Raw genomic sequence first — 11,369 nt, forward strand, 5'->3', positions numbered from 1 at the left:
GATGAAGCATCTTTAGTACTGCTTGGTGCATTTTGCATTCCAGACAGACTTGAGAAATCAAATTGACTTGTTGAGTCAATATCTTATTCTGAGCCAATATGGCATTCAGAGTGTCAATCTCAAGAACGCCTTTCTTCTGATTAGTCCCATTGTTCACAGGATTCCTTTCAGAAGTGTACATGAATTGGTTATTTGCAACCATTTCAATTAGCTCTTGAGCCTCTGTAGGTGTCTTCTTCAGATGAAGAGATCCTCCAGCAGAGCTATCCAAAGACATCTTGGATAGTTCAGAGAGACCATCATAGAAAATACCTATAATGCTCCATTCAGAAAGCATGTCAGAAGGATATTTTCTGATTAATTATTTGTATCTTTCCCAAGCTTCATAGAGGGATTCTCCATCCTTCTGTCTGAAGGTTTGGACTTCCACTCTAAGCTTACTCAATTTTTGAGGTGGAAAGAACTTTGCCAAGAAGGCATTGACTAGCTTTTCCCATGAGTCCAGGCTTTCTTTAGGTTGTGAGTCCAACCATGTCCTAGCTCTGTCTCTTACAGCAAAAGGGAATAGCATTAGTCTGTAGACCTCAGGGTCAACCCCATTAGTCTTGACAGTGTCACAGATTTGCAAGAATTCAGCTAAGAACTGATGAGGATCTTCCAATGGAAGTCCATGGAACTTGCAATTCTGTTGCATTAGAGAAACTAATTGAGGCTTAAGCTCAAAGTTGTTTGCTCAAAGTTGTCTTGCACTTGTCCTTCCATTGACTTCTTGGTGATTGGGTGTTCAATGGGTATGAACTCATCCACTCCCATCTTCACCCCAGCCTCTTTACAGAGCAAGGAGATCAAGCTTGGATAAGCCAATTTGGCTTCAGTGGAATTCTTATTTGCAATTGTGTAGATCTCACAAGCAATCACATGATGCACCTCCACTTCTTTTCCAAGCATAATGCAATGAATCATCACTGCTCTCTTGATGGTGACCTCAGAACGGTTGCTAGTGGGCAATATGGAACGCCCAATAAAGTCTAGCCAACCTCTTGCAATTGGTTTGAGGTCTCCCCTCTTGAGTTGGTTTGGGACACCCTTAGAATTGGTTATCCACTTAGTTCCAGGGAGGCATATGTCCTCTAGAACTTGATCCAACCCCTTATCTACTCTCACCATCCTCCTATTAAAGGAATCAGGATCATCTTGCAGTTGAGGCAACTTGAAAATTTCTCTTATTTTGTCCAGATGGAAGTATATAACTTTCCCTCTGACCATGGTTCTATAGGTATGGTAAGCAGTTCCAGTCATTCTCTGCTTATCTGTTAGCCACAGATTTGAGTAGAATTCCTGAACCATGTTCCTTCCAACCTTTGTCTCAGGATTGGTTAGAACTTCCCATCCTCTGTTTCGAATTTGCTCTTGGATCCCCGGATATTCATCTTCTTTCAGATCAAATTTAACTTCCGGGATCACTGACCTCAGACCCATTATTTTATGATAATGGTCTTCATGTTCTTTGGTTAAGAACTTCTCTTCATTCCAAAGATTCTTTGGATTATTCTCTTTCTTGCCTCTTAAATTGGTTTGTTTTCCCTTAGGAGCCATGATATTGATGAATCTTGGCTTAGTGATCACGGAAAAGCACACCAAACTTAGAGGTTTGCTTGTCCTCAAGCAAAATAAAAGAGAGAAGAGAGGGGGAGGAAGAGGAAATTCGAATGGTGTGGTGGAATGAGGGAGCCAAACGTGTATTTATAAGGTGGGGAGGGGAGTTTTCGAAAAACAAGAGAGGGATTTGAAAAGATATGGAAAGAAATTGAGAAAAGGGTGAGTTTTTGAAGAAGATTTGGGATTAATTTGAAATAGATTTGAAGAATGGTTTTGATTTGTGAAGATTTGAAAGTGAATGATGAAGGATTGAAGTGCATTTATGTAGAAGAGTATGGTTAAAAAGAGGAAAGTTTGAAAAAAATTGAGTTGAAAACAAAAATGTGGTCCCCCACCTTTCTGGCGTTAAACGCCCAGAATGGCACCCATTCTGGCGTTTAACGCCCATTTGCTACCCTTTTTGGGCGTTTAACGCCCAGCCAGGTGCCCTGGCTGGCGTTAAACGCCAGAAATCCTTTATCACTGGGCGTTTTTCCAAAACGCCCAGGATGCTGCACACCTGGCGTTAAACGCCAGAATGGGCACCATTCTGGCGTTTAACGCCCAAAATGCCCCTTACTGGCGTTTTTTTCGCCAGTAAGCTCATTTTCTCTTCTTTCTGAGCTGAATCCTTCTGTAACTCTGTGAATTCCTTCATTTTTGATACTTGCCTTTGTAAGAACAATTCATACAACCTTCTAATGACTGGGTTGCCTCCCAGCAAGCGCTTCTTTACTGTCTTTAGCTGGACTTTCACTGAGAATCACTCAAGTCTCAGTTTTGAGCATTCCTGCTCAAAATTTCCTTCAAGATAGTGCTTGATTCTCTGTCCATTAACAATGAACTTCTTGTCAGAATCAATATCCTGAAGCTCAACATATCCATATGGTGATACTCCTGTAATCACATACGGACCCCTCCACCGGGATTTGAGTTTTCCTGGAAACAATTTGAGCCTGGAGTTGAAGAGCAGAACTTTTTGTCCTGGCTCAAAGACTCTGGTTGACAATCTCTTGTCATGCCACTTCTTTGCCTTTTCCTTATAAATTTTTGCATTTTCAAAGGCATTGAGTCTGAACTCCTCTAGCTCATTTAGCTGGAGCAGTCTTTTCTCACCAGCTAACTGTGCATCCATGTTTAGGAATCTGGTTGCCCAGTAGGCTTTGTGTTCCAGTTCCACAGGCAAATGACAGGCCTTCCCATACACCAATTGGTATGGAGAGGTTCCTATAGGAGTCTTGAATGCTGTTCTGTATGCCCACAGAGCATCATCCAAGCTCTTTGCCCAATCCTTTCTTCGGGCTATCACAGTCCGTTCTAGGATTCTTTTAGCTCTCTGTTAGAGACTTCAGCTTGCCCATTTGTCTGTGGATGATACGGAGTTGCCACTTTATGGCTGATTCCATATCTAACCATAGCAGAGTATAGCTATTTATTGCAGAAATGAGTGCCCCCATCACTGATTAGTACTCTGGGAACACCAAATCTGCTGAAAATGTTCTTCTGGAGGAATTTCAGTACAGTCTTGGTATCATTAGTGGGTGTAGCAATTGCTTCTACCACTTAGATACATAGTCTACTGCCACCAGAATGTAAGTGTTTGAGTATGATGGTGGGAATGGTCCCATGAAATCAATTCCCCATACATCAAACAATTCTATCTCTAATATTCCTTGTTGAGGCATGGCATATCCGTGAGGCAGGTTACCAGCTCTTTGGCAACTGTCACAGTTACGCACAAACTCTCGGGAATCTTTATAGAGAGTAGGCCAGTAGAAGCCGCACTGGAGAACTTTAGTGGCTGTTCGCTCACTTCCAAAATGCCCTCCATACTGTGATCCATGGCAGTGCCATAGGATCTTTTGTGCTTCTTCTCTGGGTACACACCTGTGGATCACTCCGTCAGCACATCTCTTAAAGAGATATGGTTCATCCCAAAGGTAGTACTTGGCATCTGAAATTAGTTTCTTTCTCTGCACACTGCTGTACTCCTTGGGTATGAACCTTACAGCTTTATAATTTGCAATGTCTGCAAACCATGGAGCTTCCTGAATGGCAAAGAGTTGCTCATCTGGGAAAGTCTCAGAGATCTCAGTAGAAGGGAGGGACGCCCCAGCTACTGGTTCTATCCGGGACAGATGATCAGCCACTTGGTTCTCTGTCCCTTTTCTGTCTCTTATTTCTATATCAAACTCTTGCAGAAGCAACACCCATCTTATAAGCCTGGGTTTTGAATCCTGCTTTGTGAGTAAGTATTTAAGAGCAGCATGGTCAGTGTACACAATCACCTTTGATCCCACTAAGTAGGATCTAAACTTGTCAATGGCATAGACCACTGCAAGTAACTCTTTTTCTGTGGTTGTGTAGTTCTTCTGTGCGCCATTTAGAACACGGCTAGCATAATAAATGACGTGCAAAAGCTTGTTATGCCTCTGTCCCAACACTGCACCAATGGCATGATCACTGGCATCACACATTAATTCAAATGGCAATGCCCAATCTGGTGCAGAGATGACTGGTGCTGTGACCAGCTTAGCTTTCAGGGTCTCAAATGCCTGCAGACACTGTGTGTCAAACACAAATGGTGTGTCAGCAGCTAACAGGTTACTCAGAGGTTTAGCAATTTTCGAGAAATCCTTAATAAACCTTCTGTAGAATCCTGCATGCCCCAGAAAGCTTCTGATTGCCTTAACATTGGCAGGTGGTGGTAATTTTTCAATTACCTCTACCTTTGCCTTATCCACCTCTATTCCCTTGCTTGAAATTTTGTGCCCAAGGACAATTCCTTCAGTCACCATAAAGTGACATTTCTCCCAAATTAAAACCAGGTTAGTCTCTTGGCATCTTTTCAGGACAAGTGATAGGTGGTTAAGACAGGAGCTAAATGAGTCTCCATATACTGAAAAGTCATCCATGAAGACTTCCAGAAATTTTTCTACCATATCTGAGAAGATAGAGAGCATGCACCTTTGAAAGGTTGCAGGTGCATTGCACAGACCAAAAGGCATCCTTCTGTAGGCAAACACGCCAGAAGGGCAAGTAAATGCTGTTTTCTCTTGGTCCTGAGGATCTACTGCAATTTGGTTGTAGCCTGAATAGCCATCCAAAAAGCAGTAGTAGTCATGACCAGCTAGTCTTTCTAGCATTTGGTCTATGAATGGTAAAGGAAAATGATCCTTTCTGGTGGCTGTATTGAGTCTTCTGTAGTCAATACACATGCGCCACCCTGTGACTGTTCTTGTAGGAACCAGTTCATTTTTTTCATTATGAATCACTGTCATGCCTCCCTTTTTGGGAACAACTTGGACAGGGCTCACCCAGGGGCTATCAGAAATAGGATAAATAATCCCAGCCTCTAGTAATTTAGTGACCTCTTTCTGCACCACCTCCTTCATGGCAGGATTTAGCCTCCTCTGTGGTTGAACCACTGGTTTGGCATTATCCTCCAATAGGATCTTGTGCATGTATCTAGCTGGGCTAATGCCCTTGAGATCACTGATGGACCACCCAAGAGCTGTCTTGTGTGTCCTTAGCACTTTAATCAGTGCTTCCTCTTCCTGTGGATTTAAAGCTGAGCTTATAATCACTGGAAAAGTGTCACCCTCTCCCAGAAATGCATATTTCAGGGATGATGGTAGTGGTTTGAGTTCAGGCTTAGGAGGCTTATCCTCCTCCTGAGGAATTTCGAAAATTCCTTTGCCTCCTCTGGCTCTTCCTGATCAGTTTGAGCATCTTTGAAGATGTCCTCAAGCTCTGATTCTAGGCTTTCAGCCATATTGATCTCTTCTACCAGAGAGTCGATAATGTCAGCGTCCATACAGTCCTCTGGTGTGTCTGGATGCTGCATAGCTTTTACAGCATTCAACTTGAACTCATCCTCATTGACTCTCAGGGTTACTTCCCCTTTTTGTACATCAATGAGAGTTCGTCCAGTTGCTAGGAAGGGTCTTCCTAGAATGAGAGTTGCACTCTTGTGCTCCTCCATTTCTAGCACCACAAAGTCAGTTGGAAAGGCAAATGGCCCAACCTTTACAATCATGTCCTCTATTATGCCTGATGGGTGTTTAATGGAGCCATCAGCAAGTTGGAGGCATATCCTGGTTGGTTTGACTTCTCCAATCAACCCAAGCTTTCTGATAGTGGATGCAGGTATTAGATTGATGCTTGCTCCAAGATCACATAAAGCTGTCTTGGTGCAAGTGCCTTCTAATGTGCATGGTATCAGAAAGCTTCCAGGATCTTGAAGCTTTTCTGGTAAGCTTTTTAGAATGACTGCACTGCATTCTTCAGTGAGAAACACTTTTTCAGTTTCTCTCCAATCCTTCTTATGACTTAAGATTTCCTTCATGAACTTAGCATAAGAAGGTATTTGCTCAAGTGCCTCTGCAAAAGGAATCTTTATTTCAAGAGTCCTTAAATAATCTGCAAAGCGGGCAAATTGCTTATCCTGTTTCGCCTTGCGGAGTTTCTGAGGATAAGGCATCTTGGCTTGATATTCTTCAACCTTAGATGCTGCAGGTTTATTCCTTACAGAAGTGGTTGAAGAAGCCTTGTTAGAGGGATTACTGTCAGCACTCTCAGGTGTCTGATTTTCCCTTGGCGTTTGGACGCCAGGAATGGGTGGAAAATGGGCGTTTAACGCCAACTTTTCCTCCTTTTCTGGCGTTTGAACGCCAGAACTGGGCAAGGAATGGGCGTTTAACGCCAGCTTTCCTTCCCTTTCTGGCGTTTGAACGCCAATATTCCTCTCTGGGCTCTTACTGTCCTCAGAGGGATTTTGAACAGTGGGTTGGTTGTCCTCTGTCAATTGTTCCTTGTTTGGCTTTTTGCTCTTTTGAGCAGTGTTATTCAAGGTCTTCCCACTCCTCAATTGAACTGCTTGACACTCCTCTGTTATCTGTTTAGATATTTGCTGTTTTGCTTGATTCAACTGTAGTTCTATGCTTTTATTAGCAACTTTAGTTTCATGGAGCATCTCTTTAAATTCTGCTAACTGTTCTGTCATCAGGAGTAGTTGTTGATTAAGCTCCATTATCTGTTCTTGAGGATTAGAGTCAGTGACTACTGTCATGACTTCCTCTTCTGGAGAGAACTCATTGCTAGAGTACAGATATTGGTTTCTAGCAACAGTGTCTATAAGCTCTTGAGCTTCTTCAATTGTCTTTCTCATGTGTATAGATCCACCAGCTGAGTGGTCTAAAGACATCTGAGCTTTTTCTGTAAGCCCATAGTAGAAAATGTCTAACTGTACCCACTCTGAAAACATTTCAGAGGGACATTTTCTTAGCATACCTCTATACCTCTCCCAGGCATTATAAAGGGATTCATTATCCTCTTGTTTAAAGCCTTGGATGTCCAGCCTTAGCTGTGTCATCCTTTTTGGAGGGTAAAAATGATTCAGGAATTTGTCTGATAACTGTTTCCATGTCTTTATGCTTGCTGTAGGTTGGTTATTTAACCACCTTTTAGCTTGATCTTTTACAGCAAATGGAAACAGTAATAGTCTGTAGACATCCTGATCTACCTCTTTATCATGTACTGTGTCAGCAATTTGTAAGAACTGTGCCAGAAACTCAGTAGGTTCTTCCTGTGGAAGACCGGAATACTGGCAATTTTGCTGCACTATGATAATGAGTTGAGGATTTAGCTCAAAGCTGCTTGCTTTGATGGGAGGTATACAGATGCTACTCCCATATGCAGCTGTAATGGGGTTAGCATAAGACCCCAGAGTCCTCTTGGACTGATTAATTCCACTTAAGTCCATAATGGACAAAAGGGAAATGAGAATGATTGCAAAGAGATAAATTTTGTTTATTTTTATATTTTTTTTTTGAAATAACCGAAAAAAATACAATAGAATAAAATAAAAGGAAAATAAAATAAAATTCGAAAATTAAAAATAAAATAAGATCAAAGCAAATTGAGAACTGAATCAATTAGTGAAAAAAAAGATTTTGAAAACAGCAATTAAGAAGATATGATTGAAAAATTTTTATGAAAAAGATTTGATTTTTTTTTAAAAAAGAGGAAAGAGAAAAACAGCAAAAAGACACCAAACTTAAAATTTTTAGAAATCAAACACTAATTTTTTTCGAAAATTTTAAGAGAAAAACACAAAGAGGACACCAAACTTAGAACTTTTGTGAATCAAAAAGGGACTAAGAACAAGAAAAGTTCGAAAATCAAAAGAAAAACAACAGCATGCAATTGACACCAAACTTAAAATATGAAACTAGACTCAACTAAAAGACTCTAAACCAACAAAAATAAAACAGTCCTAATCTAAGCAACAAGATAAGCCGTCAGTTGTCCAAACTCGAACAATCCCCGGCAACGGCGCCAAAAACTTGGTGCACGAAATTGCAATAACACTTTTGCAATCCCGCACAACTAACCAGCAAGTGCACTGGGTCGTCCAAGTAATACCTTGTGTGAGCAAGGGTCGATCCCACGGAGATTGTCGGCTTGAAGCAAGCTATGGTTATCTTGTAAATCTTAGTCAGGAGATCAGAAATTATCAGGATTGATTGTAAAAAGTAAAAGAACATGAAATGGTTACTTGTTTTGCAGTAATGGAGAATAGGTTGGGGTTTTGGAGATGCTCCATCTTCTGAATCTCTGCTTTCCTACTGTCTTCTTCATCAAACACGCAAGTCTCCTTCCATGACAAGCTCATGTAGGGTTTCACCGTTGTCAATGGCTACCTCCCATCCTCGCAGTGAAAGCTAATGCACGCACTCTGTCACAGTACTGCCAATCACCGGTTTGGTTCCCTCCCCTACCGGAATAGAATCCCTCTTTTGCGTCTGTCACTAACGCCCAGTAGGTTACAGGTTTGAAGCACGTCACAGTCATTCAATCATTGAATCCTACTCAGAATACCACAGACAAGGTTTAGACCTTCCGGATTCTCTAGAATGCTGCCATCAGGTCCTGCCTATACCACGAAGATTCCGATTAAAGAACCCAAGAGATAACTACTCAATCTAAGATAGAACAGAGGTGGTTGTCAGGCACGTGTTCATAGTTGAGAATGATGATGATTGTCACGGATCATCACATTTATCCGGATTAAGAACAAGTGTTATCTTAGAATCGAAGCAAGCATGATTGAATAAGAAACAGTAGTAATTGCATTAATCCATCAAGACACAGCAGAGCTCCTCACCCCCAACCATGGGGTTTAGAGGCTCATACTGTGGAAAGAAACGTGTACAAAATGTTATGGGGTCATAAGGTACGGATACAATGTCAAAAGATCCTATAAGTAGTAAACTAGTGTCCTAAGGTCTACAGAAATGAGTAAATGACAGAAAAATCCACTTCCGGGCCCACTTGGTGTGTGCTTGGGCTGAGCAATGAAGGAATTTCGTGTAGAGACCTTTTCTGGAGTTAAACGCCAGCTTTCATGCCAGTTTGGGCGTTTAACTCCAAATTTTATGCCAGTTCCGGCGTTTAACGCTGGAATTTCTGTAGGTGACTTTGAGCGCCGGTTTGGGCCATCAAATCTTGGGCAAAGTATGGACTATTATATATTGCTGGAAAGCCCAGGATGTCTACTTTTCAATGCCGTTGAGAGCGCGCCAATTGGGCTTCTGTAGCTCCAGAAAATCCACTTCGAGTGCAGGGAGGTCAGAATCCAACAGCATCTGCAGTCCTTTTCAGTCTCTGGATCAGATTTTTGCTCAGGACCCTCAATTTCAGTCAGAAAATACCTGAAATCACAGAAAAACACACAAACTCATAGTAAAGTCCAGAAAAGTGAATTTTAATTAAAAACTAATAAAAATATACTAAAAACTAACTAAAAGATACTAAAACATACTAAAAACAATGCCAAAAAGCATACAAATTATCCGCTCATCAACCTTCCTTGCATTGTTGGCATTGTTGTTGTTTTCGGCTGCCATGGGTTCTTCTTCTTTGAAGATTTCTGTTAGGTCCTCTACAGAGAGTTGTGCCTTAGCTTCTCTTAGCTTTCGCTTCAAGGTCCTTTCAGGTTCAGGGTCAGCTTCAACAAGAATGCCTTTGTCTTTGTTCCTGCTCATATGAAGGAGAAGAGAACAAGAAAATATGGAATCCTCTATGTCACAGTATAGAGATTCCTTGAGGTGTCAGAAGAACAGAAAATTAGAAGGAAGAAGTAGAGAATTCGAACTTAATCAGATAGAGTTCGAATTGTGCATTGAGGAAGAGTGGTACTCCATAAATAGAAGGATGTGAGAAGAGGGGAAGAAATTTCGAAAATTCAATTAAAAAGATTTTAAAAACATTTTGAAAAACTTTAATTGATTTTCGAAAACCAAGGGTGGGAAAGAAATCAAGTGATTTTGAAAAAGAATTTGAAATTAGGAATTAAAAAGATTTGATTGAAAACTTATTTTGAAAAAGATGTGATTAAAAAGATATGATTGAAAAGTTATGGTTTTAAAAAGATGTGATTGAGAAGATATGATTTGAAAAACAATTTTTAAAAAGATTTGATTTTAAAAATTAATAACTTGCCTAACAAGAAAAGATATGATTCAAACATTAAACCTTTCTCAACAGAAAAGGCAACAAACTTGAGATGTTCAATCAAATCATTAATTGTTAGTAAGTATCTTTGAAAAAGGAAAGAAATTGATTTTGAAAAAGATTTGATTGAAAAGATTTGATTTGAAAAAGATTTGATTTTGAAAAACTTTGAAAACTTGAAAAAAAATTGATTTGAAAACAAAATCCTCCCCCTTGTGCCATCCTGGCGTTAAACGCCCAGAATGGTGCACATTCTGGCGTTTAACGCCCAATGCACTACCTTTTTGGGCGTTAAACGCCCAACCAGGCACCCTGGCTGGCGTTTAAACGCCAGTCTGTCCTTCTTCACTGGGCGTTTTGAACGCCCAGCTTTTTCTGTGTAATTCCTCTGCTGCATGTTTTGAATCTTCAGTTCCCTGTACTATTGACTTGAAAATAGAACCAAGATCACATAAACAATGCATGCAAGACACCAAACTTAAAATTAGACACTGGACTCAATTTAACGCTGGAAATTCTGAGGGTGACTTTGAACGCCAGTTTGGGCCATCAAATCTTGGGCAAAGTATGGACTATCATATATTGCTGGAAAGCCCAGGATGTCTACTTTCCAACGCCGTTGAGAGCGCGCCAATTGGGCTTCTGTAGCTCCAGAAAATCCACTTCGAGTGCAGGGAGGTCAGAATCCAACAGCATCTGCAGTCGTTTTCAGTCTCTGAATCAGATTTTTGCTCAGGTCCCTCAATTTCAGCCAGAAAATACCTGAAGTCACAGAAAAACACATAAACTCATAGTAAAGTCTAGAAAAGTGAATTTTAACTAAAAACTAATAAAAATATACTAAAAACTAACTAAATTATACTAAAAACATACTAAAAACAATGCCAAAAAGCGTACAAATTATCCGCTCATCAGTATGCGTCAGGTACGCGCACGTGTTGCCGCGCAAATCTCCACCTCACGTTCACGCGTCAGGTACGCGCACGCGTCGCTCCTCGCTAGTTATTTCCTTTAATTCTTGTGCTTCTTCTATTTATGCAAGCTTCCTCTTCATCCTCTAAGCCATTCTTGCCCTGTAATCTCTGAAAACACTTAACACACATTTCATGGCATTGAATGGTAATAAGAGGGGATTAAAATTAGCTAAATTAAGACCAAAGAAACATGTTTTCAATTATAGCACAGAATCAGGAATGAAAATGTAAAACGTGCAA

At 40.7% G+C, this 11,369-nt stretch overlaps 1 non-coding gene across 1 annotated transcript; it reads left to right on the forward strand.

Moving 5' to 3' along the window:
* The first annotated feature begins 331 nt into the window (after positions 1–331).
* LOC130959968 (small nucleolar RNA R71) lies at positions 332–439 on the forward strand. Its single transcript, XR_009078941.1, has one exon. It is a non-coding gene; the product is annotated as a small nucleolar RNA R71 (small nucleolar RNA).
* Positions 440–11,369: the final 10,930 nt, after the last annotated feature.

The sequence above is a fragment of the Arachis stenosperma genome, unplaced genomic scaffold (assembly GCF_014773155.1).
Source record: "Arachis stenosperma cultivar V10309 unplaced genomic scaffold, arast.V10309.gnm1.PFL2 arast.V10309.gnm1.Scaffold_100028, whole genome shotgun sequence".
In the NCBI taxonomy this organism is placed as follows: Eukaryota; Viridiplantae; Streptophyta; class Magnoliopsida; order Fabales; family Fabaceae; genus Arachis; species Arachis stenosperma.